The sequence below is a fragment of the Vicugna pacos genome, chromosome 4 (assembly GCF_048564905.1).
Source record: "Vicugna pacos chromosome 4, VicPac4, whole genome shotgun sequence".
NCBI lineage: Eukaryota > Metazoa > Chordata > Mammalia > Artiodactyla > Camelidae > Vicugna > Vicugna pacos.
The window spans coordinates 38688864-38716772 of NC_132990.1; the positions used below are offsets into that span (position 1 = coordinate 38688864).

Genomic DNA, 27909 nt, shown 5'->3' on the forward strand with positions numbered 1-27909 from the left:
ATTCTGTTTCTATTCACAAAGGTACAGTGAGACATGCATTAAAATTTTATGCTTCTGCTCAATATTTAAGTTAAATTTGAAAATGTTTCTTATTTTCTATGCTATTTGTGAAATTTAATTTTCATCTACATCTCTGCAGTTAAAATTCTCTCAAAGAATGGAAATTAAAATTCAAAAGGCTACAAAAATTACATTATACTAGTAATAGCTACCAATTTTCACATACCTACTATTTGCCATGAGAATGTTTCTCTCAGTACATAACTGAAAAATGACTCAAAAATTAAGGAGATTACACAAATGCAAACAACTGGTAAATGACAGAAATGAGTTTCAAACCACTCTTTGGAGATGCCAAATCATTTTTTCTTTCACGGTGCTATACTGCTTCTTGTGGATAAAATATTTAAACATAGTAGCCATTTATTAACAATTCCTACTAACCAAAGACATTCTGATAACAGATTATCACAATAAACCTGGGATATATGGGCATTAAAACCTACTAATTATTCTTTAATCTCAGAGATAGAGTTTTAACTACCAGCCAAAGACAATCATTTAAGTCATTTTTCAACACGGAATCAATCATATGGAGGTTCTCATCTAAGTTTCCTCAAACCAAATCTCCTAAGTTTAATACAAAGTATCATTGTTGGCCCTCCTCAATTGTTTGTATTCAGTAGACAAAATTTTGCTGTGACTCTAACTAGAACTAACTTACCATAAAGGAGATCTATAATAAATCATCATGCCCATTACTTTTCACCTTCTGTCAAAAGAGTTTCTGTTTTTGATACATTATCCTTCTATAAGTGGGGTTAGTCTATACATTTTTAGTGAAGTATAATATAAAGTATTCATATATACAGAAAAGTACACAAGTCATTAGTGTATAAGGATGTCTTTTTACTAAGTAACCACACTAACGTAACCAACATCCATGTGAATAGCACCTAAATATAAAAATAAGACATTACTAGTTTCCTATTGATTGCTTTTGTCCATTTGTGATGTTACATAAATGAACTCATATAATGCACACTATTTTGTATCTGGCTTCTTTCACTCAACATTTTGTGAGATACATTTATGTTGTCCATTTAGCTGTCGCCCATTTTTCTCATTTCTCTATAATATTCAACTGTATGAAATTACCACAATTCATTTATCCATTATATTTTTAATAGGTATTTGGACTGTCAAGTGACACTATTCAAAAAATAAAAAGCAAGCTTCAGAATGGGAGAAGATTTTGCCACACGTACGTCTAAAAGACTTACATCAAGAATATACAAATAACTCCAATCAAAAATAAAAAGACAGTAATAAAATATCTGGGAATAAATGTAACCAAGGAGGTGAAAGAATTATACACAGAAAACTATAAACCATTGATGAAGGAAATTAAAGACGACTTTAAAAAATGGAAAGATATTCCATGCTCTTGGATTGGAAGAATCAATATTGTTAAAATGGTCACACTGCCCAAGGCAATCTACAGATTTAATGCAATCCCTATCCAATTACCCAGGACATATTTCACAGAACTAGAACAAATCATAATAAAATTTATATGGAACCATCAAAGACCTAGAATTGCCAAAGCATTACTGAAGAGAAAGAAAGAGGCTGGAGGAATAACTCTCCCAGACTTCAGACAATACTATAGAGCTACAGTCATCAAGACAGCATGGTATTGGTACCAAAACAGACATATAGACCAATGGAACAGAATAGAGAGCCCAGAAATGAACCCAAAAACTTTTGGTCAACTCATCTTCGACAAAGGAGGCAAGAGCATACAATGGAATAAAGACAGTCTCTTCAGCAAATGGTGTTGGGAAAACTGGACAGCAGCATGTAAAACAATGAAGTTAGAACACTCCCTTACACCATATACAAAAATCAACTCAAAATGGATTAAAGACTTAAACATAAGACAAGATACAATAAACCTCCTAGAGGAAAACATAGGCAAAACATTATCTGACATACATTTCAAAAATTTTCTCCTAGAAGAAATAAAAGCAAGAATAAACAAATAGGACCTAATGAAACTTACAAGCTTCTGCACAGCAAAGGAAACCAGAAGTAAAACAAGAAGAAAACCTACGGAATGGGAGAACATTTTTGCAAGTGAAACCGACAAAGGCTTGATCTCCAGAATATATAAGCAGCTCATACAACTCAGTAAGAAAAAAATAAACAACCCAATCCAAAAATGGGCAGAAGACCTAAACAAGCAATTCTCCAAGGAAGATATACAAATGACCAAAAGGCACATGAAAAAATGCTCAATATCACTAATTATCAGAAAAATGCAAATCAAAACTACAATGAGGTATCACCTCACACCAGTCAGAATGGCCGTCATTCAAAAATCCACAAATGACAAATGCTGGAGAGGCTGTGGAGAAAGGGGAACCCTCCTACACTGCTGGTGGGAATGCAGTTTGGTGCAGCCACTATGGAAAACAGTGTGGAGATTCCTCAAAAGACTAGGAATAGACTTACCATATGACCCAGGAATCCCACTCCTGGGATTCTTGTATCCAGAAGGAAATCTACTTCAGGATGACACCTGCACCCCAACGTTCATAGCAGCACTATTTACAATAGCCAAAACATGGAAACAGCCTAAATGTCCCTCAATAGGTGACTGGATAAAGAAGATGTGGTATATTTATACAATGGAATTCTATTCAGCCATAAAAACCGACAACATAATGCCATTTGCAGCAACATGGATGCTCCTGGAGAATGTCATTCTAAGTGAAGTAAGCCAGAAAGAGAAAGAAAAATACCATATGAGATTGCTCATATGTGGAATCTAAAACACAGAAACAAAAACAAACAAACAAACAAAAACAAAGCATAAATACAGGACAGAAATAGACTCACAGACAGAGAATACAGACTTGTGGTTGCCAGGGGGGTGGAGAGTGGGAAGGGATAGAATGGGATTTTAAAATTGTAGAATAGATAAACAAGATTACACTGTATAGCACAGGGAAATATACACAAAATGTTATGATAACTCACAGAGAAAAAAATGTGACAATGAGTGTGTATATGTCCATGAATGACTGAAAAATTGTGCTGAACACTGAAATTTGACACAACATTGTAAAATGATTATAAATCAATAAAAAATGTTAAAAAAATAAAAAAATAAAAAGACAACCCTATAGAAATATGAAAAAAGATATGAAACAGGTCCTTCAAAAAAGAAGATATGCAAATAGTCAATGAACACCTCAAAAAGGACTTAGTTTCATTAAGCATCAGGGTGATATAAATTAAAACACAGTAAGATACCACTATAGAAGATGAAGGAATGAAGAGCTGGAACTATCTCATATCCACTGGAAGAAAATTATACATACAGACTGAGATAAGCAATCAGAGTCAGGTGAGTCCCTGTGTTGAAATAGGGGTCAACCGTGACTATACTTAAGAAATATAGACTTAATCACTGCCCTTAAGCCTCACACATATGGAATGATCCCAGATGACCTCAGACAGCATAAAATAGTATTGCATTATGTGGTAGAGCCTAGAACACTCAGCCATCAATAAATACTAGAATATAGGGAAGAGTTTTTGGAAGAAACAAAATTGGAACTAAATCTCAAAGAACTAGTGACAGTCAAATGGAGGAACAGAGAAGGTGATCATCCCAGACATACAGTAAATGTAATCATAACCATGGAGGTAGAAGAGAGCGGGTAAGTACATCCCTGGAGACCACAAAGGAGAAGGAGATAAGGGTCCCCTAAGTATGGTCAAGTCAGAACCAGGCCATTTCAATGGCTAGGCAAGGGCCCAGGTGTCATTTAGTACTCTCAAACAGTGACTAAGTGAGACTCCAGGCAAATGCCAGGTTCAAAGTTGAAAAAATATTTGTGGCTGAACTGAAAAACAGATGGCACTGAAGTATTATTATTAAATGTTTGTATTTGGCAGCATACAATAAGTGCTCATAACAACATACGATGTAGCCACTATTAACTACAATTTATGGGTAAGGAAATTGAGGTTCAGAGGAGTTAAATTCACTCAATAAACAAGCAAATTAAGATGTGAAAGCAGTTATGTCTATTTCAGAGCCCATGAGATTCATTATGTTACATAGTTTTCTCTAATTTGGGGGATGGCTTTAGTTTTCGGACAGGGGGATTATTAAACAGTCTCTCTAGGTTCCTCAACTTTCTTATTTGTCCCCAACACCTAGAGAAGGGACTGGGTTTAGTACATGTTGGGTGATTCTACAGTCTGGGGGCACCTCTTCTCTGTTTAGACCTTACCTTACAGTGCTGACAGATCCACAGGGGAGAGAGAGAAGAAAGTAAACAATCACAATATACTATGGCATGTGCCAAGGTTGAGTGAATGAATGAATGAATGAATAAATAAATGCATGCCAGTTAATACAATTAAGTATTTGAAACTGGTGAAGAACATGGCTTTAGTGTTTGACTTTATTTTGAATCCCACTTCTGGCATTTATTACCTACATGGCCTTGAACAAGTGATTTAATGTCTCAAAACTCCAGTTTATTCATCCATAAAATGAGGATCCTAAGACCTACAAGATACAGGGTCCCTATTCAAGTCAGGTGAAATCATGGTTGTAAAGCACTCATTGCAGTGTCTCACACTGAGTAAGCACTCCATCAACTGCTGTCACTTTGGTGTTAGAAGTGGTGGCGTCCTGTGGTCTGAAGTCTAGACTGTGACCTGTGTTTCTGTGCCACTAGGCACAAGTTTGAACATGAACAAATGTCTACCTTTCTTACTGTTCATGAAGGTGTACAACTGCCATGTTAGTCAGTGAATTCAAGGAAACCAATTCACAGATACCGTAGACTTGGAACTTGAATTCCTCGTACAAGTGGACAATAAGCTGAGTATGTGTCCCTCATGGAGCCAACCTAAGGATTCAGTTATTAAACTAAGTCTTTGAAAGGAACTACTTGTTTCACATAGCGGGGAATGAGTCACGGACTAGAAGAAATTGATGAGAATTTTAGTTAATTAAACTTTTCAAATGGTTACTTCTCTAACCCTCCATAAAAACCTAACTGTTTAACCTTTAAATCCACTTCACTCATAGGGTTTACTGGGTACAGCTGCATGTGAAAAACCTTTCCATTTATTGTTTTATTCTAAGTTCTTACTTTACAGATAAGGAAACGGAGGCACTAATATGTCAAAAATCTAAATCACACTACTAGAAAATGGTAAAATCAAGATTCAAATTCATGTTTTTGACTCTAAGTACAGTGGTATTTACAACTGAATTTAAACAGTTGAAAAAAAAAACCAACAGGTCCACACACATAAGACTACATAAGGAAAAACTAGTAGAAAATGCTTGCCCTGTGTAGACCCAGCAAAAGCACATGAACATTCAAATGAGTGGTATTCTGATTTTTCTTGTTTGAAAATCTTTTTTTAAAAATACCTCAAAACAGCCATAGAACTTTTATGTCTGTAAGTCATAAGTTTTTGCAGTTCATCCCATATTGCTTTTAATGTCCTTTAGTCTCTTGAATATAGATTCATCTTTCTCAATTAAATTTTTAACTCTTTCAGGGCCAGAGCAATGTTTTATACTTCCTTTTTTGCCTTTACTCAGAAATGACCACATGCATTTTATTTATCAACTCCCTGAGAACTAATATTATATATTGCCTGAAAGTAGAGAATAAACATTAAAACAGTGTCTGATAATCCTTTTCAGGTCTATGACATTGATCTTTAGAAAAGGGGATTTTATTATTTAGCTTACTTTGTATAAATTCAAAACAATATTATATACTATAGAGGGAGGCTGTCAAAAGATGATTATCAACAATATTGAAGTGGAACTCATTTTAAAAAATATTCCACTACTACATTACTATTCAAAAAAACAGAGCAGAAAAGATTTCTCTAACATTTTACACTAATATTTACATCACTATTAACCCAAACTAATACACACCTACATACAAGTACACGTAATATTTTAAAATCAAGCTAGTTTTTATTCTTGACACTTTGAAATAGGTATCATTTCTGGTGAGACTGAATATCTTGTGTCAATCCCTCCAGGTCCATTTTCCACCCATCTTTTCCCTGTTCTGTGCCCTTGGTAAATTGACCTTTAGAGACTTAGTCTATTTGCTTCTTTGTCTTCTGAATTCTGTTGGGATCAGTCAACGGGAAATACCACAAGAGGTTTAGAAAGGTGGGAAAAGAGGTCGGGGTGTTCACTCTCTCAGCTCCTGGTCTGTTAGGCTGCTCCAAGTCAGTTATCTGTGTCCCCCTACAAAAGGGCAGTAGCTGCTGTCAGCTACTCTCTCCAGGTTGCCTCCTCCTTGTCCATTTAGTCTAACTGCTTCCAGCCAGTACCAGCCCTGAGGACACTACCCCTTTTTTGCTTTTCCTAAGCCTTGTTTACAGTTTTGTAAATTCTACATTTCCTCATGAATACAAACAAATCAATCTTACCAAGCAGGTCTCAAAAAATGATTACACAAGCATCTGCCCATGAAACGAAAACAAAATGTGTTCACCAAGTGTTTTAAACCTTAGGCATAAGGCCAGTGTTTATTTCTCTGGTTGAATTGATCTTTCACTAACACTTTGTAGATGCGTTCTTAATTATGCACACAACACACCACTGGCACAGTCCGTTTCTCTAGTGCTTACATTAAATTAGAGATTTCAAAGCACAACAATAAGGAAAATTCGCCGAGAGCTGTTAGAAATTAGAACATCAGAAAAACCTGAGTTGTGATTAGTCTTGAGCATTCTTTTATTCTATGACTGCTGTAACAAATCCTGTCTTTTTGATACCACAGGAGTAAAGCTTTAATACATTATGCATTCTGGGGGTTGATTTATGTTCAGAAACATCAGAAAGTTTAAATAACTCATAGTTATTTTCACATTTGCAGGCACTGCTCCCTGAAATAAATGTTGAAATTAAAAAGTAAATACGTTTGAAAAATCCGTATTCTTTGGGTTCTTTATTTTAGACATGCTGGCAAAGGAGTTATTTGTAAGTCAACAGAGCCTTTTGTAACACAAATATTCAAGAAATATTATTTTCTCAAATATTGGAACAAATGGAATTCCTTATTTTGAGTATGTATTTTTTAAGGAAAGCATAATAGAAAAAAATATTGATTTGACAAAGATTTTCTTCTAAAATAACCTATAAGGCTTTTAAAACAAAATCTCATGAGCATACATTTCCACATTCACATTGCTGTCGTCATGGAGACCAATCTCTGCCACATTTGATGGTGTAACCTACACATGGTTCTAGCTTGAAAATTCCGTTGTTGCCATGGAAACTGCCAGTCACTAGCCTTTCTACTGATGCTCCCATAGATACCACGGAATTTTTCAGCTATGATTTTCTTAGCCTTTAGCAGTGTTAGGGCTTTCTGGCAGTGCTAGAAAGAAAACAAACAAAAACAAAACAAACACACAAACAAAAACACTTGGTATCTTGTACCTAAATGTAACAATTTATTTCGGTCATCAAATACATCAAATGCTATGTAATGAACACAGTATCAGGAAGAATTCGTTTTAATACAATCTGAGGTAAGCCTTAAAACTGCTCGGGTGCTCTCAAAATTCTTAAAAGGTTATTTATAATGACACTTAGAAAGTAACAACAGTCATAAAAGGCATTAATTCTTCAGTTAATAAAAATCTTTCAAATAATAGAGAGGAAAAGTTAATAAAATGGACTTTGAAATCTATCCCATTTTGTAAAATGTAATCAAGAAATTATAAAATTTTGAATCTCCTGAGATAATTCAATAGGGACACAGTTACCTTCCATTCCATTTCAAGAATGAAATCAAATTCTTCCCTTTATAAAGGGAAGGACAAAGAAAAGATCTAAAAGCTTTTAGTAGCACACTGAGAGCCCTAAATTTGGATTATGGAACTTTGTTCTTAAAGTCCCAGAGAACAACTCCAGACTATGAGGAGATAGAGTATTATCTCCACATTTGTTTCTCTTCAGTATTCTCAAAATATCAATTAAGAAAATCAATTTTTCTTATAAATAAGTTACTTTTTAATAACTATTTAGAAAAAAAGAAAACAATTTGAACATATATGAAACATGGTATCCAACATGCCCTACATGCACAGACCTAAAGGTAGCAACCCACAGGGTAAACTGGATTTACAGAACTTGTTAACTGGCCTGGCATATTCTTTATTTAAATTAGAGGCTTACATTTAAAAATCAGGAGCTGACATGAAGATTCAGATTTCTTAATCTCTTAAGAGATTAAGATTTCTCTTAAGACACTAGAATACCTGAAAGTTCAGAGTCTGCACATCTACATGGCTACTATCCAGTTTGCCACAATCTGTGCCATTTCCAGTCACGTTACAACCCAACTATAATACTTAAGGTAAATGACTAGCCCTTATGTAAAGCAGACATATACAGATTATCTGGTATTTTTAAGTAATTCTTAGCATATATAGGCATAAAAATCAACAATAAATGGTGGTTGGTTAGACATGGAAGTAACAAGAATGGAAGGAAGAATGATTGAGATTTCTGGGTTGGGTAAGGAGGAAAAGAGTAGTAGGCTACTACCAAAAATAGAGAGTACAGGAAAAGGATACAGTCAGAGGGGCTGAGGTAGCAGAATTAATGAGAATAAATCTAGAAATACTGGCTTTATAGTACCTGCACAATATCAGGGTTCAGGTATATCAGGTAGTCAATTGGATACTGGGAATGTGTATATATAACTAACCTTTATTAATTTTCATGCTGTTAGTAATAGTAATTTCTAGAGAATTATACCATATAATCTTGTTCATCATGATACTAGATCACTCACTATATACTTGGCCTGTAGCTTAAGCCATGGATAAGGACTCAATTTATAGGAATAACCTTATTAAAAAACCTGTGAATTTATAAAATTTCTGAAGAAAATGACAATGCTTTATAAATTCATTCTGATTCTTAGTTTACCATGACAGACATATACACAAAGTACAAACTTATATTCTAGTAAGAGCACTTTATTCTCCGTTGGCACAGAGAGCACATGGCTGAGTAACAATCAGAATATTGGAAATTGTACTTGTATCCTGCTTTTCCAGAGACAGCATTTATTTACTCCACTAATGACTCTATACTCATTACAGTTATCTTACGTATCAAGATGACTTGTCGGGGGAGTCACTGAGAAGATGTGACCCTAGGTTGACCCACTAGCTGGACTCTGGCAGTCAAGGCTCCTCACCCCTTCACTTGTCCTTGGAATGTATATTCCTACTATTCCCATGCTAGTAGCCATTTCAAGGACATAGCCTTGAAAAAATAAGGTGTTGAGACCATCTGGGCTGAATATGTGATTAAACCCAGTTAAGAAGCTCCCCAAAGAGCCTCTTGAACCACCAACTCATAGACCACTAGACGCCAAAGAGCTGTTGCCAAACATGAGGCCAAACGTGATTCTGAATTCTAAATCCTCATGGTCACATAAAATGAGATATATGGACCTAATCTTTAATTTGATAGCAACAAATTATCTGTGGGATATCTCTCAGAGAAGGACTTAGTGTGAGCAGATCCAGAGAAGCAGAATTGACAGGATCCTAAATACCATCTTTATTTTGACCAAGAATCATGGTATTTCATATCCGTAAACTGAGTCTGGGAAGATGTTTCTCAAACTACAAAGAAAATGGATAGAAAGGCTTTGAATCTTTATGAAAACATAAGTAATGTTAAGGCCGCTTTTCAAATTAAATATTTGATAATTATATATATTACTTATAGTATAAGTTGGAAAAACAGGGAAATAAAAAGGTAGCATTCTTCTAAATCACTGTTTTTATTTTTTTATATTACTTCTTATTAAAATATTTGTATTATAAAATATGAGATGTGAAATCATTTTAAAAAGGAACAATGCCTGACACGTAGTAATCCCTTAAGATTACCTCCCAGTAGCTACTTTAACTATAAAACTTTTCCAAAAACCAAAATATCACCTCCAGAAATGACCAGACTAGCACTGAAATGTATATTCAGCAAGACATGCAGATACAGGCACACACAGATGTAAACTCACATAACACTTCTCTCACTGGCTAAAAATAAAATCATACTTTAATACTATGTTGTAAAATGCTTTTCCACTCAATCATATTGTGAATATATTTCATATAGATATATTCATCTACATTCTCCAATAACTTTTCTATTGCTAAATAATATTCTTTGGACAGCTCCAGTTCTAAGAAGTTGAAGGATTTTTTTCCTGTTTTCAAAGAAGCCACTGCAATCAAAGGCACATCAGTCATATTTCCATGCTACTGTCTGGAAGATTTTGGCAGCACCCATCTAACATAGCTAGACAAGAAAAAGATGACCCACCACTTACATAAGAACCAGGAGGAAAGAAAGCTCACCTTCAGGTTTGTTTTTTCATACTTTATATTTTTACAATCTCACACAGAAACACACATAAGTACACCAAGTTTAGAAGGACTAAAAAAAGTCAAAGAGCATCATCTTTTTTCAAGAAAAGTACAAAATCTGGTTGTTTAATTACTTCTGTTTGAGAGAATCAAATTAAGTCTGGGCTATGAGAAAGACTTAAAATGAAAACCAAAAAAGTGAGAGGAAAAGTTTTCCAGAAATCTCTCCTCACAAAATTTGAGATAAAGCCTTAGGAGTACATACATGGCATTTGCTATATTATCTTGGCTTCATAATATGGGACGTATGCAGGTAAGCCAATGACAGTATGAAAAGTCCTTTAAGGAATATGTTAAGTCATTTGCTGCTGAAGCAGAAATTAATCCATGCTCCTGCCAGATCCACCTATTTCAGCCTGGAGAATAGTTGACACAGTATACTAGGGTCTATAGGCACATTTTACTAGCCTATAAATTCTGTAATGGCTCTACATATACCAGCCAAGGGAGACTTTAGCTTCAGAGCAAAGTCATTTAAAACTCAAGAACAAAAAAAGAATTTTTGTCTTCAATTTCCCTAATGTGGCTTCAGCGCCCCAGGAGAGATTACTCTAACAGTTTGAGGAACTGCACATTTGCAGTCCAGAGTCCAGGGATCAACAGAGTCTACTGTTTTTCAGAGAAATCAAAATGAGAATTCTGGGGACTGGAACTGATGATGTGAGTAAGTTTGGCTGCTCGAAAATAATCAGACCCTGATGTAAGAATTATTGCAAAGCAACAGCTTCTTAGAGCAAAAAAGAAGAAATGAACAAAATGTTATCTGACAAAATAAGAGATAATCTCATCCCCATATAAAATTCAAACAATTCATCTAGAAAACTTACGTAAGATTTTAGACAAAAAAGTATTGGAGACTTTACACACACACATACACAGACATATACATATATACATTCAGCTACAATCTCCATATAAGACAGATCTCACCAGCACATAGAGGAGAACAGGAGGTAAACTACTAGGAGTCCATTTATTTAAAGGAAGAAATGAAATAAGAGGGAGAGGGGAGAGAGAGTTTAGGAATGAATGTACTATATCAAGTTTATTATTGTTTCTGTTGTTTATGTGCATAACTAAATAAGTTTCCTCATTGGAGTCAACAATTAAACTTGGCTGTTGTAATCTAAACAGCACTTGCATTTCTAAGAGTTGTCCAAATTTCACCTTCATTCACTTACATGTCTTTAAATTCTGACCATTCTAAAATGCAGAGCCCACATCATCGGTTTGGCTAAAGACAGGATTCTCCTTTTCATGCTTGACCCCTTACTGATGGCGGCAAATGAAATTAACAATGGTCAAGATATCGGAGATTTATATTTAGTGAAAGAGGAGATGATAATAAATAATAAACACTAAACTTGATTATTACATAGTTGCTTTTCACTGCAGTTGTGGTAAGTGCTACAAAGGAGAAAGCAGCATAGAGTCCTGAGAGATCTGTCCTCGTAAGTATGGGAAAGATTATATACCCAAGCAAAGATGAAAAAATGACTTAGAGTTGGCTACAGTGAAGAGGGCAGCAATATAATGAAGAGGTAAAGGTGTTGAACACAAGGCTGGAGATATTTATTAGGCAGATCCACATGAGTAATTTAGGAATAAATAAAATAGCAAATATTCCCCATAGCCTTGATGATTATAAATTACTCTTATTTGTCACCAACATTCTCCCTAAGAGCATCCCTACCTGAACATCAAAAGGAAGAAAACCAACATGAGCATCTATTACATCTATTACATCCTAGGCACCATCCTTCGTCTCTTAATGTGTATTATCTTATTTTATCCTCCCAACAAACCTGTGAGAAGGGTGTTATTACCATTATTTCTATTCTATACAATAGAAAACTTAAGTTAAAAAGATGAAGTGACTTGTCCAGAGCCAGAAATCAAGATCAGATAATTGATTCCACAATAATACATAAGCAACTACATTGATGTTACCTCTCTTTATTTCTTGGGAGAAAATATATAGTTAAAATATATAGTTATTCTCTAAGATAACAGCTCTTCTCAAAAATTTTCCTATTGTAAGTATAGATTAATAATGGCTATTCATACACTTTCAGTAAAATGACTTTAACACTCTAATTTATAAATATAATGGTTGAGCTTTATTAAATGTTAATGGAATTTTTCCACATGAAGGATGCTAAATAAATGAGCTTCTACTCATACAAATAAAAAACATTTTAGGAAGTTTCATACATTTGCAAATTAAAATATCAAATTTGATTTTTATTATGTTGAATTGTTTGAAATTGCTAATATTCAACCATTTGGGGCAACAAAAATAACAATTTCTTATGGTATAACCTAATATTTGTTGCACTCATGCTGAATATAAGGCATTCTTGTGGGCATGGAGAACTTATAAAATACTTCTAGCTCCTTCAGCTTGCTGAAGACACAAGGTATAGTAGTTAAACATTTGTGCAAATTTAACCATTAAATCCATAGATATTTTAAAGCAGTACATAATTTCCAACTAAAGGGGATCAAACAGTAAGTTCTGAGGAGGAAGAAAATGTAAAGAGAGAAGTCATTTCCATGGACTGGAGTGATTTGGAAAATCAATAAAGAGAAATTCACTAGGATTTGAAGGAACTCATAGGGATTGCAAATTCAAATGGTGACAAGGGCCTGGGTAGGAATTAAAAAGAAAAGCCACTTTTAAAAGTACGATAAGTGAAATTAGGGGAACTGTGGTGAATTAAAGCATGTGTGCCCCACATTCAGGCATTGAAATTTAATTTAAAAACAAACATGTACCTACTAAACAAGACCTATCTTCAGAAATGAGTGAAGGTCTGCAACTGATAGTCAGTGAACTTTGGTTATGAAGAAAATTATAAGAGCCTACTTACAGAAAAGCAAAGCTAAATACATGAAGAAAGAGAAATCAAGACATTTGCGGGACGAGAAAGCACAGGACAACTTTGTTAGAATAAAGGGTGCATATATGGAGATGGAAGAAGGTAAGTCCAGAAAGAAGGCTGGGCAAGGTCTGGAAGGCCCTCAATCAGACACTAAGTTTAAACTGGACAACTTAAATCTCCCCAAATGTGCCTTGGCTCAGTGTTAGTCTTTCTTCATCTTATGCTCCCTATTTTCAAAGCCTGTTGTCCAATTCCACTCCCCACCCCCCGCCCCATTTCTCCCCTGTCTATATCCCATTCATTCTTTCATATCTGGCTTTAGTAAGCCTGCCTTACTTCTCTCAGTCACAGGGAACCATCATCACTCTCTTCTCTCAAATTCACCATAACTTTCTATCTCTCAGAATTTATAGCACCTTCTACCTATCATTATAGTTACCTATGTACATCTTGGTTTTCCTACTAAACTTAGTTTGAGTGACTACATCTAAATCATATTTGTACCCTGTACATCATGGAGAATAGTATTTAAGGAATGTTAGTTGACTAACTATTCAATTGAAAGCACCTTACCCTCTAGGAAATGGTGAAGCCGTTAAATGTTTTAGAATACATATGTAATGTGTTCAAAGTAATGTTCTAGAAAGTTATTTGGCAGGAATATAGAACAATATAGAAAGGAAATAAATCTAGGACATGAATTATTGGCCTGGATTAGGCCAGCAGTAGTCAGAACTTAAAGGAAAAAGTGATTTTTTTTCCAGGAAGAATTAGGACACCATGGTCCTCAACAGCCAGTGAGATGAAGATGTCAAAGATGACGGAGCAGTTGAGTCTGGGAGGACTGAAATAATGTAGCAATAAGAAAAGAACAGACCGATTCAGGCCAATGGAGTGAGAAAAGTGAAGTGACTTTTAAATCTGTTAAGGTTTCTATGGCAATAAACAGCCAAGGGGAAGCACAGAATTAAGTTTGGGAGAGAACACCTCTTTCAGGGTGTTTCTACAGACACTGAATGACATAACATGGGGTGAAATGCTCCCTGTACTGAAAAAACAATATCCATTTGCATACTCATGTCCCAGAACTTGGCCTAGGTTGAAAAGAATAAAACAGGTAAGACAGTGATGGGGCAAGAAATGAAAAGGGAGATGCTGACAAGTGCTACTTAAGGGTGCTTATGGGGGAGATTTGCAGTAGAGCTTAACATAAAGATGCAATATCAAGCAGAAGGATAAAAACATCTCAAGGAAAACTGGGAAATTTCAAAGAAAATCTGGATACTTCTCCATTCTGCACCAAGCCAACATGCCCAGAAAGAGACATTTCTAGGTTCTCTAAAAATGTGGACTTCAGTTCTTCCCAAGTTAGTAAGTTAGACACTCTTCATACCCCTTCCAACTCTACACAGCCAGTTTCATCCATCAACAGGTTCTGGTACAATGACCTGGAATAAACAAACTCTAGATGGCGTCAGGGTTCAGAACAGTTGGTAATCGTACACCACACAGCACACTCATGTCACTAAGTTCCACTGAAACAAACAAGTGACAGTCATTTCAACAGTGCCATTAATTCTTGCCCTGACTTTTCCCATATTTGAGAGAAAAGTTATGCTGAAAAATAGGAGTTCTTGATCTGAGATCAACATTCCTTTAAGGGATCCATAGATAGTCTTCAAGTGGTCTGGAAATTTTGAATATATGCATATATGCCTTTTTCTGAGAGAAGACCCATTGACTTCCTTAGGCCCTCAAACAGATGTGGAATGCAAGAAATTAGGAACCATTGCCAAAAGATAAGAAAAAAAATCAGTGACACACTTGCCAGAATTCATTAACATGAGAAGTATCATAAAACTGATAATAGAAAAATTGTACAACTGACTCAATCATTCATATTAAATATCCTATTATTAATGTGGGATAAATATGCTTATAAAAGTTCAATATGTATGTAAAATACTTTCTCCATAATTTTAAGTAGAAAACAAGCAGGTAACTACATCATATATATTATATGCATGGAACCATAGAAAACATATTTTGAAAAAAGTCCCTCATTATTGAGGTTATAAATTTTAGTTTCTTTTTCAAAGTGTTAAAAATTTTCTTCAATTTTCAGGAATTTTCTAAAATTTCCTCCAAGTTTTCTTAAATAAGCATGCATTGTTTTAGTGTTTTTATATTTAATTTGTATATTTATACATAATTTATGAAACTACATGGAGACTACAGGCTTCCAGGATTAAATGTGAAGATGTTTTCCATGTGTGGGTATATCAGACAGCCAAAAATGGCCAGTCTCTGGTTTTTCTGGAGACTCACCAATTTCAGAAAATTATATTTTGTTGGTGCCTATGTTGTTCTCACACATCTCAGTCTTTTTAATTATGTATAATCTACCTATCTCACAGATGATTTTCTCTAACCTATAAAAAGATTTCTCCTGGGTGACTAAAAAGCTCATTTAGAAATAATTTCAGGAGAAAAATCCTATCTGTCTTTTAAAAACACACAAGTCTACATCCTCTAAAATATGTTAGTGTGAATAAATAAACCTCTCTTTCCTGTTACTTGGCATAATAGACTCTGCCTGGAAAAGCCAAAATCAGGACCATCCATAAGAGGATGGTGTGCTCCACAGCGGTTCCCAACCAAGGACAACACAGCACCAAAGTGAGTGTTTTGGACCTGTGTGAGGTATTTTAATTGCCACTGCAACTGGGGTACTGCTGTCATTTAGTATTCAAGGGCCAGGGATGCTAAACATCCTGCAATGACCAGAGCAGTCCCTCATAATGAAGAGCTGTCCTGCCAAAGTGCCAATAGCACTTCTTCTGAGAAACACTGAGCCTGTGTGTTCTTCCCATCCTCTCTTCTCCTTTGGGGCTCAAGTTCAAATCTATCTTCTCTATGAAACTTCCCCTAAACACTTCATTGCATCCTTTCTCTGTACCTCCATCTCTTGTACTCAACTTAGTGCTTAATTATATGGTTTCTTACATAAGGATTAACAACTTTATATATAAATGCTTTCTTTGCCTTCCTCCACAAAACTAGGAGCTGTGTGGTCACCTAGGAAATTCTGAGTCTTACCATCTAGGAAATACTAAGCACTATCTGAACAAATCACAGATGGCTGGATAAAGAAGTTTTAATATATTTATACAATGGAATACTCCTCAGCCATTAAAAAATAATGCCATTTGTAGCAACATAGATGGACCTGGAGATCATCATTCTAAGTGAAGTAAGCCAGAAAGAGAAAGAAAAATACCATATGATATCACTCATATGTGGAATCTAAAAAAAAAAAAAAAGAAAAAAAGAAGCCACTAATGAACTCATCTACAAAACAGACTCACAGACATAGTAAATAATCTCATGGTTACCAGAGGAAAGGGGGCGGGAAGGGATAAATTTGGGAGTTTGAGATTTGCAAATGATAACCACTTATATAAAAAAAAATAGATTAAAAAAAACAAATTTCCTTCTGTATAGCACAGGGAAATGTATTCAATGAATTGTAACAACCTTTAATGAAAAAGAACATGAAAATGAATATATATATATGCATGACTGGGATATCATGCTGTATATCAGAAATTGACACACTATAATTGACTATATTTCAATAATAAAAAAAGAATATGAAAAAAGGCCAGATATTGCAAAAAACTTTGAAATTTCTAGGGAGAGTTTTATTTTTAAAGAAATAAACACATGCTGAGTTCAATTGTTAACCTTAACTTAGTGTAACTGACAACAGCAGCACTGTGCTCAGGCAACATTGGTACCACAGTAAAAGATCAAACATTATTAACTATTTCACTTTCTAATTTTTCCAGCTGCTAGCAAATTAATGAAAGCTTACTTCAACATCTGGGTTAGACATGTTGATTAAGGTCTTAAAACTCTGAATGAGTTCATTCTTTATCATCATGATCAAAAGAACTTATTTGGTTCATGTGCTGGGCAAGCTTCATACCAATTAAAATTGACCTAAAGTTTATCTTTTACTAAGGGGTCAAGGAGAGAAAGCCTTGAAGCGAAAGATGGCAACAAAGAAGAAACTGCATGCTTTGGAAAAGATAGAACTGGAAGGAAAAACCCTCTTTAACCAGTAAAGTGAAGAAGGTTTAATAGGAGAAATGGAATGACAGAGTTAATGTAAATTTGGGGGCGATGACAATCTGAAAGCAGGGGGAATAATTTCCAATGGGTGTGAATTTGGGGAATGAACAAGAGTAGGGTTGAGGACCATAACAACAACAACAAAAAATCAAGTAAAGAAAATGCTCAGGAAAACCACTTAGAAAAGCTAAAAGGGGAAAATAAAAGAAAAAAGAAAAAGTTAATACAAGTAAAAGAATTACTTTAAAGAAGAGTTTAGTAATTTGGTCTTAATTCCATGACCAACGGGAAACACCTCCTAGAGCCATAAAATGGATGCAAGCTGGCCAATGGCAGAAATAACTTTGCAAATTGTTTTCTGCTCTGGCTCATGATATTTAGAATTTATTACAAACTGTTTAGCAGATATACTTTTTGTATATTCAACTTTATAAATTGTTCCTAAGAACTATTGTTTGAGAAGATATTCTTGTATCATTGATACACATGGTTATATGTATCAATCATGATTATCAAAGCACATTTTTATTTAACAAACAACTTGTAAGAGTTCAAAGAATGGCAGAGTTTGGTCCTAAACAGCTGTAAAACAATCATAATTTCTAGAAACGTTAACTTAGTTTTTATTTAAAACAACAGGTTTGTTGCTATGGGATAGAATATTTCAAAGTCAGAAGGCCAGTTTTAGATGTGAGTTATTCTAATATGCTCTTACACTTGGGAAATCTCAACCATAGGAGAATCAGCTCAGAAGAAAGGTGTTTTCAAGAACCAACTCTAGGAAAATTAAAATCTTTGGAACAAAATCCCTCTGTAAGAAAAAAAAAAGGAAGACATACAGTTGAATGAAAACATACACAAGCTTCGGTTTACCAGTGTTTACGTTTATATCTAATTATGTTCATTTACTAGGCATGAAAAATAAAGTCTCACATCACAAAACAGAAAGCACGTCTCCAATGTAAAAAATTAATTTGGTAACACTAATGTAGTAGAATAAGATATTTCTAAATAAAAATAGCACCATTGGTAACCAGGATAAAACAGTGCCCCTCCAACAATGAAATATATCTCCATTTAGAGAAGGATCATTTTTGAAGCTACTGTTATCTCCTTTACAGCCAGAACAGCATAGTCTTCATCTGGAGGGTTTTGGCCAGGGTTGATAGGTTTCATTTAGAAAGCATGTATTTTCTAACACTATTCTACTGTTTTTTCAAGACCTCTAAGTATAACCACACTTCGATTTTTGCTTCTCCTTTTTACTCTAAATATACTGTCCTTCTAAAGTCAAATAATCTTAGGAACTATATCTTAATAACTGATTCTTGATACCCCAAGGTCTGCTGAATATTACATACAACATCACAATGAAATGTTTGTTAGATTTAACCTAAATAATGCAAACTTCATAGGGGAAGAGTTGGGGCTTCCCCTCTGTCTCCCATAGTTCTCCAAAACGTTCTTTCAGAAGCAGAAGGAATGAAAAAGAGTTAAATCCCTGGCATTAAACCTCTGCCCACCTAAATTAGAGGCGCCTGAATTGAAATTCTAAACAAGGATTATGCAATTTGAAATGCAGTGACCTAAACTCATGAGTCTAATATTACAATGCAGTTATTCATAACTCATTTTTACATCATAAAGAAAAAGACTAAAAGAGAAAGATGGGGCATCTACATTGTATGTTCCAGAATATTGAGTCCATCAAACCTCATCGAATCCACATTAGAGATTTTTCAATTGGCAAAAATCACTTTCAAATTGAGGTCTAAACCTTGCCTGATAAACAGAACGGACTCTTTACCAAGACAAACTCCCAGCCAAACAGGCTGGATTTTCAGCTGTAACATGAACCCTCCCAGCAACTTTATCCAGTTTATTCAACATGGACTCTGTTCATTTATTTACTCAGCAACCGTGTATTAAGTGCTTCACCTGAGTCAGACACTGGCATCAGACCAATAAGTTGATCAACACTGGTTTGTGTCATGATAAGCTTCATGATACACCTATTTAATTATACTTGACATTTTCATGTAGTTTTCATTTTTCTGTTACCTTACAAGTCCAAGGATCTCTCCTTCGAAAAGGTTTTCTTTAGGCTAGAATATTATTGCGGGAAAAGCTTTAGGATAATAGCAAAAAGCCAGGTTCTGGTCCCAGCTGCATCTTTGTTAGCCCATTACCCTGAGCAAGCAATTGAGTTTTTTGAGTCTCTCTTTATATATATAAGACTCATACACAGTCCTATTTCTCCAAGAAGGTTGTTACAATGAATAAATAAGGTACTATGTGTACAGAGCTTCGACTTACGCTAGGTTGGGTTACATCCCAATAAACCCACCATAAGTTGAAAATATTAAGTCAAAAATGCATTTAATACACCTTACCTACTGAACATCACAGCTTAACCTTGTCTACTTAAACATGTTCAGAACATTTATATTAGGCTATAGCTGGGCAAAAATCATTCAACACAACTCTTATTTTATAATAAACTGTTGAATATCTCATGGAATCTATCAGATACTATAGTGGAAGTGGAAAACAGAATGGTTCTAAATTTATCAATTGTTCACCTTCATGACTGCATTGGCTAACTGGGAGCTACAACATACTGCATATTGCTAGCCTGAAAAAAATCAAAATTCAAAGTCCAAAGTACAGTTTCTACTGAATGCATATCACTTCCTCACTACTGTAAAGTCAAAAAAACATTAAGTCAAATCATCATAAGTCAGGGAGCATCTATACTTTGAATCGATAAACCACTATACAAATGTAAAGTGAGAAATATGAGGAACGTCCTCATAAAATAATGCCCACACAGCAAGAACAGGCAATTGATAATATAATCTGTGAATATTAGGAAGTGTTCAATTCCATAAATAAGAGTAATACAGACTTCAAAATTCTCTTTCTATCCATTAAACAGAAAGAGAACAATCTCAAAACTGGTAGCATCTATTAAGGACCTTAACACCGATAATTTACCTTTAAATAGAAGAATTTTGGCAATAATCTTTGCCTCAATTCTAAAACAAAATATTTATCTTTTAAAAAAATTCAAATATGTCCAGAAACATTTGTGTTTGAGAAGCTTCACAGCAGTAATTTTATAGGGAAAAATATGGCAACAACCTAAATGCACAAAAATAGAGGATGTTTAAAATAACATAGTACAATTGTCAGATGGAATAAAATGAAGCCATTAACCATCATGACTTAGAAGACTATTAAATGTGGAAATAAGCAGAGTGGATTGTCCTTGTCAACACCCAGCACACAGCTGAGAATTTTCAAAGTACTGGGAGCAGAGTGGAGACTAAACAAACTCTCTGCTTCATGGAGCTTAACTGTCTAAGTGGAAATAACTACACAGAAAACTGTAGATTTCAGATGGTCACATTGATTGTAGTTACATTATGTATTAAATGTATAATCAAATAAAGATTGCAAGGAAATCTAAAATGAGAACAATGTTTATTGTTAGATATTTAGAAAATGGACGTTAATTTTAGTCCTGTATTTTATTTTCTAGCGGTAGTAATGATACGGAAAAAAAAAACTTTATAAAAATACATTCAAAGAAAGGGTTTCTAACTTTCATTAATTAAACCAAACACACACTTATTAAGAATTGATAATGTAGCCAGCAATCTCTGCTTTCAAGGAACTCAGAACTCCATTTATCTGAAACAAATGGACATGGAGTAGGAGGAAGATGAGAAAAGGACCAGATTAGGGTATAGGCTGGGGTAGGTAAGGGGTGCAGGGATTGGGAAGGGCTTAGAGATCACCCAGGATTCATATGAACAGACTATTGGAGAAAAAGCACACAGATGGGGAACAGGGTTTTGGCAGGCCTATGGAGCAGTAAAAGTCATCTGTTGGGAACAGTGGGTTTTTAAAACAACTTTATTGAGATATCTTCAGCATATTAATATTGTCTCTATTTAAGGTATATAACCTTATGTTTTTATATACACATACATTGTGGAAAGATCACCACAATCAAGCTAAATAACTTATTACTACTACATAGTTACACAGTTACCACTGTGTATATGTGTTTTGAGGAGATTTAACTTAAGATCCATCCTCTTAGCAAATTTCAAGTATGCGATACAGTATTGTTAACTATTTTCACTGTGATGTAGGATCTCCAGAACTCATCCCTCTTGCGTAAGTTTGCACCTTAGCTTCTCCCTTCCCACCCCCAAACCCCGGCAACTACCATTCCACTCTCTACCATATGAGTTTAACAAGAGATATCTGCACTCCCATGATCACTGCAGTAGTACTCACATTAGCTGAGATACCCAAGTAGTGTTAGGCCAAAGAGAAAAATTGAGGGTTTGATAGACAGAATAAAGCTCGATTTTAGGTCTTAAAAGCAGAGTTCGAGAGTCTGCTCTTGATGATGCACATTGCAAGGATTCACTGAATATTCTGGAACAAATAATAATATTCTGAAAGCAGAATTAATACATTGGGTGGTTAAGAGTAACCAGAAAATGGCAAATGAGCTACAAGGCTGAAGTGCTTCAGAGCTGAACTTGAGTGATGACAACTAGACTGGGGAGGAAGGCAAAGTCCATGCTTGCCATTTCAAAACAGTCTTTGAAGGACTGACACAGCCTAAGATTCCTTAGGCTAAGTCAAAATAAAGCTTAGACTCAAATCTGACCACAAACAGTTGAGTAATTGAGGAATTATTTCAAGTAAATGATTCACCCAGATGAACAGCCTTCAAGAAGAGGCAAAAACTGAAATTTCCAGTGAATATTCTCCCCTCCACTCACTCTCATGGGTTACTAGGGGAAAGAGTTCTCAAAGGGCACACCGTACACAAGTAGTAAAGTGATGGCTGGCCTCCACATCAGAATTGTTTCTGCTGCCTTTTAGCCGGCAAGGTTGAAATGGAGAGAGAAATGAACATTCAAACAAATTGTCATCAATTGCTTATCACAAATTAGAATCAGCATGCCTGCCTAGCCTAGCATTTCACTGCTTACATATGCTAAAATAAATTTTAATCCAAAGCTATTTTAGATATCTGATTCATTTTCATGTGTCAAGATAACTTGATGAAAATATGAAAAGATGCTATAACACCTTGCTCCTTTAATAGCCAACAATTAGAAGTGTATACAATCTCTTGAAATCAGAGAACAGATATTAGACAATGATCAAATTTAAGACATCTGGTTTGCCATCTCTGCCTGATCAATTCTTTGATAATTTTGGTAACACCTGTCTTCAGCTTCCTCCCTACCCAGCTATGCTGAAGATACACTAAGGTCTTGTATGGATGTATCAAAAGTCTATGGTATTTCTTCTATTTCAATCATCTATTTGTCAGGTGTTTCCAAAGCATATAATTAATCAATACCCTCTTCCCAAGTTTTTTCTCACATAATTAAATTTAAAATTGCACTTATCTGAATCACTCTATTTCTAAGAAATAGAAAAACAGTTTATGTTAAGTTGTTTCATTTCTATTGTCTTTGAAAATTGTATTCTTTTACAGGGAAAATATTTACTTTGAAGCAAACATAAAGGAGTGGTATATGCTGATTCTGTGTTATCTGTGAGGCAGAGAGACCACACCTTTCCCAATTTGGATCTATCCTGGTTTGGCCTCAATTTGAACCTTCTGCTAATTTTATCAGTTTAGACCAGATTTTTTTACAGAGCAACTGAATCTCAAAGTCAGTGCACAGTATCTTGTTAACAAAATTAATCCATTTACTCAAGAAACAGTAATGAGACTTCCCTTGGAACGGTGAAAAAAAAAGTCAGAAAAGACAAGATGCAATCCTTGCTCTCAAATTTCTCAGTCTTGGAGAGACACTTACACACCATTTCCTCAACGTAAAGAATGCTTAGTTACAGGTAGATGAGTAGGTAAAAGTTCATCTAGAAGGGGACCTACCTTAAGCTGGGAGCCTGCAGAGAACTTTCTAGAAAATGTATTGGCCAATTATGCCTGCAAGTCAAAACCAGCTCACTTATTTTTGCAGTTAAAAAGAACACGTCATCAATTATTACTTCAATTACTGTCATGGCTGCTTTCATGGTATAATGGCAGCATTAAGTAATCACTAGGGATACCACATGGACCTCACAGCCTAAAACAGTTACTCTCTGGCCCTTTGCAAAAAAAAAGCTTGCCAATTCTTGTTCTGGAGAAAGAGACAGTAGAGGATTTGGAGATAGGATTTGGCCATCGGGCAGGGAAGCACGTGCAAAGATAGCAAAGCGAAAAAAAATTGGTTGTTTCAAAGGAAACAGTGTCTGGCTGAGTGGCTAGAACACAGAGTGTGCTTGGAGAGTGGGGAACAATATGGCTAGAGGGATAACTGAGCGCCAGACTATAAAGCATTTCATGGTTAGATGGTTGGGGAAAAAAATCACTAATAATGACTACCATTTTTAACCATTTTTTGACGTTTACTTTTTTACCAAGTACTGCTATATAATCATTTCATATTCGTCGTCTCACTTAAGTTTCACAACAGTCCTGTGAAGTTAAACTATAACCTTCGTTTGATAAGTGAGCACAGACTCCTATAGGTTACAGGACATGCGCATTTTCCTAAGGAAAAGCAGGAACCCACAGGAATTAAAGGGATTCAGAGAATGTCAACAAATTGGTGCTTACTGATGACAAATTAGGAATATTTCTCCTTTCAAAATCCTGAAAACACAGGGTATATGAAACTCTGACATACAGAGACAGAGTAAGCTAATGAAAAGAGCAGAGTTTTAGAATCAAAATGTCCAATTTTTGTTCAACTGATAAACCTCTTACAAATTCATCAAGATACATGGAGAACTAGTTACTCAGAGCTTCAGCATCCTTATCTATAAAATAAGGACTGCAATATGCACATCCCCGAGTGACTGTGAGGATGATAAAAACACCTTAGTGTGTAGCACCATGCCTAACACAAAAAGTACTATCTCAGTAATGCTATTTTTTGTCATTGAATTTCTAAGCATAAAGGAGTCTCTAATACATATGAGAAATAAACAGTAACAGGTATTCAATCATTTGTTGCATTAATAGATTTTCATTAGGAAATAAATTTAGCTAATGTCAACTTTAATCAGATGCATTTCCACTTGAATGACATTACATGGGTATCTTCTGAATTTGCAATTATTCGAGATGCCTTTCTCTTTACTTACCTTTCATCACTCCCTTTCCTACAATTCAATTGCTAACCAATTTCTTTTAACTCTACCTTACAAAATCTTAAATCTTTCCTCCCTTTCTTGGCCCTCTGTCTTATGTCAGGTAGATTCTGGTCATCTCTTGACAGGACTGGTGCTATTACCTTCTGACTATGCCAATCTCTTCCTCTCCTACAGCCCATTCTCGAAAATGGCTGATGGGGTCTTAAGATGATGCCACTGGTCTTCTTACAGCGTCTAATGGCTCCCTATTGCATGCAGAATGAAGCCTAAACTTCTTCACACAACCCACAAGACTCATCCCTACCTGGCCTCCATCTAACTACCCCACCTCAATTTCTATCGCTTCCCCACAAACCAGGTTCATCTGCATGGATAACATCTAAACCATGGTTAACTCTAAATCAAAGATTCCTTTTCATTTGACTTCATATCCTCAATATTTAGTATATTTCTTATCTCATACTAATTACTAGTAAATAGTTGTCCAGTGGTGAATGAAGTGGTAATTATTCCTTGTCTTGCTGTCTTCATAGTTCTACTACCATATAAAAAAATAACTTCATTCTGAGCTTATTAGAATTTAGCACTTTCTTACCATATGTATGACCCTGTCCTGTGCCCAAAGTCAAAAAGAAATAGCATCTTTCTTCCTGTGCTAAGTTTCAGGTTTTTAGTAAAGGGCACAAATGATCATTAGACATTGGGTTTAGATTAGGCAGAGACACAAACCAGCTGCCCACATCCTCCCCCAACTCCCAAAGGAATTTTGACACTAACAGATAATTGGCAGGTTTTCTTTTCATGTAAACAAGATCTTATGCTGAAACTTCAAACATACATGGATTTTTCCCTGTTTGTCAATCTTGTACAAATGGATGTGTCTTTTCCTTTGGGAACATGAGAGGAGGACAAAAGTAAGTTTAAACCCCTCTAACCACTAAGTTCTGAGAGTTTCTTCAGAAAAATTTTGTTTGCTTTGTACATATTGAGATCTAATTGTAATTGCTTTATAACAAAATTGTTATTTTATGAATTTCATCTCCTCCTGATGATTCCCTTTTCACAGTACTATGCAAAAGTATCAACTCTATTTGTCTGTATTCCCTGTGCCAGGCATGCTTCAAAGAATAGTAATTAATAGTTGCCAGATGACAACTAATACATATTCAAAATGAAAATATATTTTAAAGGCTGCCAAAGGCTCAGAAAACATCTATATACCTATTCTTCATTGCCTCACAACTAAGGGCAGAAACACTCAATGGTGCCAGGATAAAGCAAGAAAAAGAAAGCCTTTCACCACTGAATGTAGTGTCACCTTTTTAAACAATAAAAAGTTGGTAAATGGCTCCTTTATGAAAAGATCCAACCCTGTCTATTTTGTTTACCGTAGTTTTCCTACAGTATATCTAGCACAATGCCTGGGATATAGGGAATGCTTACTACTTGTTGAATTAGAAAATAAGCGATGAATATAGAACAATGTAAGAAGGCATACAATATAACCTCTGTCTATAGAAATACAGTCAGTCGAAAAGAAAAATATAAGTAAAAGTTGACTAACATTTTCCTCAAGGAATAAGAGGACAGTAAGATATGTTGGAAAGGGGTAACTTCAAGGGAAGAAACTGTTTCAGAGTTTAACATTTCCAACATCAGCATTTAGCTAGGACCAGCCTTCCGAAATAAGAAAATCATTTACATCAATTTACCAAGAGAAAAATACCACACACACACAGTAAGCAACAAATGACTTTTGTTTTTGTTTTTAAATAGGGAAAATGAAAATTCTGTCCATGAGAAAAATGTGGCTGAAATTTCTGCAGATATTTAGAGTGACCTGAAATCAACCCAACCCAAAGGTATTTCTTTATTTTGTTTCACCGTCTTTGTTACAATCATGTCATCTATGTCACTGCCTTTATGAACCATAACAAGCAGTTTCCCTTGGCTCACGGGACTTTGTTTGGAGGTATTGAGTCCTCTTTAAAAATGGAAATAACGATATTGCTTAAGGGATTAAGGACTGAACTCAAAGACAAAAAAGTGATCTGGAGTTTCAGAACTCAGACTTCAGGGGTGAGATTTACAGCAATGATTAGATTTGATATGGAGAATCTGAGGGCCAGTTTAGATGTTGCAAAGAAGCTCTGATCCACATTGAAGGAAAAACTTTTACTGGTCATATGGATAGACTATGGCTTACTTATAATTTGAATGAGGGAGGTGGTGGCTTAAATTCATCAAACTGGCTGATATCTCCTATATGGCTTTATATTTAGATCAGACCCTAAAATCAATACTAATTTGTACTGTTGAATATTTAGTATGTGCCAGTCCTAAGTGCTTTGTACATACAGTTCATCTGATTTAACCTTCCAAATTATAAGATAATTTCTATTATTCCTTTTTCATAGATGAGAAGAAAATACGACTTCGTTGGCTGAGGTTAAATAACTCTCTCAAGGTCATAAAATTAGTAAAGCAGTCACAATATGATTTGTAGGCTTGTGGGCAGGACCCCAAACTATATGCATAACAAGCCTCTCAATATTGTACAGTCTCTTAGTATTTATTTAGCGGATGAACGAATAGTACATACTGGGCACGTTTATCTCTTCACTGACTTGTATACTACCTGCTTACTTTTCACTCTCTTCTGTAGTTCACCACATCTCATCTATGAACACTATTCTAAAAAACAATGACCCTTTGCTTTGTAATATTCATAAGGCTAAGCTGAAACATAATCTTTTAATTGTGCTGGTTAACAATAAAATTTCAGTTGTTCCATTGCAAACTGCAATTGTTGTAGCTCCATTCTTCATGATGTATAGGGTAGCTGTGACCTCTCATACACAACCAGCATGTTCTGTGGTCTATGAGGGTAAAAGATACTGGTAAAGTGAAAAAAGATTATACCATTTGAGAGCAGATGCCAGCATCTAAGTGAGATTATGGAAAGGAAATTTTAATATGATGAATTTTTTTTCTACATCAATGTCTTATTACAAGAATCAGTTCATCATAACAACAGGCTGTCAATTTTACGTTGTAAAACAGACTTGAAATTGCCACTTTCTTAACAGCTTATTCATTGATTACCTTTTTACTTCCTTTCACAAAGTGAAAAAATGGAAGTGGG

General features: G+C 35.1%; 1 protein-coding gene and 1 long non-coding RNA gene across 2 annotated transcripts in view; one reads left to right on the forward strand and one right to left on the reverse strand.

The window, feature by feature from the left end:
• TRPM3 (transient receptor potential cation channel subfamily M member 3) overlaps positions 1-27909 on the reverse strand; it is an 846268-nt gene that overhangs the window by 701536 nt on the left and 116823 nt on the right. The window lies entirely within an intron of this gene.
• On the forward strand, positions 7425-27515 carry LOC140695848 (uncharacterized). Its single transcript, XR_012071679.1, has 4 exons — positions 7425-7608; positions 10282-10470; positions 26541-26626; positions 27182-27515. It is a non-coding gene; the product is annotated as an uncharacterized lncRNA (long non-coding RNA).